The sequence below is a fragment of the Pongo pygmaeus genome, chromosome 20, assembly GCF_028885625.2.
Source record: "Pongo pygmaeus isolate AG05252 chromosome 20, NHGRI_mPonPyg2-v2.0_pri, whole genome shotgun sequence".
NCBI lineage: Eukaryota > Metazoa > Chordata > Mammalia > Primates > Hominidae > Pongo > Pongo pygmaeus.
The window spans coordinates 45,782,088-45,784,999 of NC_072393.2; the positions used below are offsets into that span (position 1 = coordinate 45,782,088).

The 2,912-nt window shown below is 43.3% G+C and overlaps 1 protein-coding gene across 14 annotated transcripts in view; it reads right to left on the bottom strand.

The window, feature by feature from the left end:
• Positions 1–2,912, bottom strand: part of ZNF780B (zinc finger protein 780B) — a 44,424-nt gene that overhangs the window by 23,103 nt on the left and 18,409 nt on the right. For 4 of the 14 annotated variants that reach the window (XM_054462738.2, XM_054462735.2, XM_063657702.1 and 1 more), the window contains exon 2: positions 2,228–2,296. The exons of 6 other annotated variants lie outside the window; for them this stretch is intronic. The gene's annotated coding sequence lies outside the window, so the exon portion shown is untranslated. Of the gene's footprint in view, positions 1–2,227; positions 2,389–2,845; positions 2,862–2,912 lie in introns of those variants that run through there. 4 more of the 14 variants (XM_063657705.1, XM_063657700.1, XM_063657703.1 and 1 more) reach the window with 3 other exon arrangements.

Sequence of the window (2,912 nt, forward strand, 5' to 3'; positions counted from 1 at the left end):
TATCCAAAATGTGTGAGGAACTCAACTCAACAGCAAGAAAACAACCCAATTAAAAAATGGGCAAAGGACCTGATAAACATATCTCAAAAGATGACATATAAATGGCTACCGTATATGAAAATATACCTCAACATCACTAATCATCAGGGAAATGAAAATTAAACCTACAATAAGATATCACCTCATATGTGTTGGGGTGGCTATTGAAAAGACATAAGTTAACAAATGTTGGTGAGAATGTAGAGAAATGTGAACCATTGCACACTGTTGGTGAGAATGTAAAGTGACACAGACATTATGGAAAACAGTACGGAGGTTCTTCAAAAAATTAGAAATAGAACTACCATATGATCCAGCAATCCACCACTGGGTATTTATCCAAAGGAAATGAAATCCATATATCAAAGAGACATCTGCACACTCATGTTTATTGCAGCACTATTCACAATAGCCAAGATATGGAATCAATCTAAGTGTCTATCAATGAATGGATAAAGAAAATGCGGCATATATGCAGGTATATATACACAATGGAAAACTAGCCATAGAAAAAGGGAAATGATGTCATTCGCAACAACATGGATGAATCTGGAGAAATTTATATTAAGTAAGCCAGGCACAGAAAGACAGATGATCTCACTCATCAGTGGAATCTAAAAAATGTTTATATAGGCCAGGTGTGGTGGCTCACACTTGTAATCCCAGCACTTTCGAAAGCGGAGGCGAAGGCCGAGGCAGGCAGATCACCTAAGGTCCGGAGTTCGAGACCACCCTGGCCAACATGGTGAAACGCTGTCTCTACTAAAAATACAAAAATAAGCCGGGTGTTGTGGCGCGCACCTGTAGTCCCAGCTACTCAGAAGGCTGGGGCAGGAGAATCACTTGAACCTGGGAGGCAGAGGTTGCAGTGAACCGAGATCGCGCCACTGCACTCCAGACTGGGCAACAGAGCGAGACTCTCTCAAAAAAAGAAAAAACTTGATATCATAGAATTAGAGAAGAGAATGGTGTTTACAGGTCGGGGGTAATGTGGGTGAGGGAGGGAAGGTGGTGTTGGCTGGGGAAATGTTGGTCAAAGGATATAAAATTTCAGGAAGATAAGAGAAATAAGCTCAAGAAATGTATTACACAACAACGTATCTACAATTAATAACTATTCTGTAGTCTTGAAAAATGCTAAGAGAGTGGATATTAAGTGTTCTCACCACAAAAATGATAACTATGTGAGGTAATGCATTGCTAATTAGCTAGATTTAGTCATTCCACAATGTACATATACTATAAAACATCATGTTGCACACGATAAATACATACAATTTTATCTGTCAATTTAAAAAGAATTTCTGTCCTAGATCATTTGAGCAACTCACTCATTTTCTTACTACGCAAGCAGCAATCACAATGAATCACATATTCTCAATGCTCCTGTCCTATAGAAAGTCAAGGGAAATGACCTAAAATGACCATACAAAAACAAAAGTTAAAACATTAAATATTTATCATTATATGCCTAGCACTGCTCTAAGAGGTTTTAGAGTATTAATTCATTCTAATGTTCATTACAAGCCTGAGAAGACCAGAAACGGACAGAACAAACATTCCAACCCAGATACTCTGGATCCACTCCCCTATTCTTAACCACAACAGCGTACTACCTCTCACAGTTCACACACCCAAATAGCCCAAAACGCAACCGGAACTGCCAAATCTCACAGAGATCTGGCAAGAATTACAATTATCATCTCATGGACTCTCCCGAAAAATCCTAACTCTGGTTGATACCAATTTCTGTGCAATCACTTTCCGATTCCTGAAAGCCTCACAGACGAATGGAAATCACCCAATCATCTCCATTCTTCCCTACTTGGAAAAGGAGGCCTGTAAAGATAGTCAGGTACCTGGCGTGTGATTCCACAAACTAATCTTCTTTTCAAAGCACAGTCTAAAATAAAGCTTTAATATAAACCTCTGGAGGACTATTTTTATACCAGCTTAGAAGAAGAGAGCGTACAGGAAAGTGTGAACGATTTGCCAAATGGTTCTGTGAATATTCAATGGAAAGGTGGGGAGCAGGCGGGGCAGGGAACGGCTCACTGGGAGGCGGCACAATGGGAGGGGTCAAGAACCAATTTGCATATTCTCCTGAAATGCACTAAAAATTTACAGGAACCTCTATATTCTAAAATCAAAAACGCATGTCTTAAACAAATACAAAGCACAAACTCACCCTTGACTTAAGTGTGCAACAATAACGCTCTCATCCTCCTCCCGGTCCTTCTTTTGGATAATAATACGACTGGAGAAGGATACAGCAAGCGTGAGACTCCAGGCTTTTCTTGGAGCGCAGACTAAGTTTGAAAGCACCCTCCATGGCCACAACTTCCCTCACTTCGTACGAAATGAGAAGGAAATAAAAGGAGGAGGAATCGGTCTGAGTTTGAAGCTGGTTCCTGAGGACAGATCTCTGAGGGACGCTGGGTTCTCAACATGTAGCTGCCCTCCTGGGGGACTCTCAAGAGGCACTTCCAGCTCTCATATTCCCACCCCGAGTCCAGATCTGCGCCTTCTGGTGCAAAGCTTCATTCTCGGTTCAATATCTGACCTCCCTACTGGGGCCATTTTCATTCCTCTGCTGCAGCCTCCGCAGCTTCGAAGGGGAAAGACGGAGGAAGCAGCAGGAGCCTAGTACCACCGGCACAGTGACACTCACACATCCCCAGCAAAACGCACTGCGTCCACACGCCGTCCCGGTCCTGTGCACAGGGCCTCACGCACACACTCACACAGTCCCCTCCGTCACTCAAGATCGCACAATCCCCATCCTCTGATGCCCGCGCACACGCACGCCTAGGGATCTGGCAGATTCCGTCTGCGCCCCGGGTTCCTCCTCTGAGCGCCTCGCTCTCGCCCAC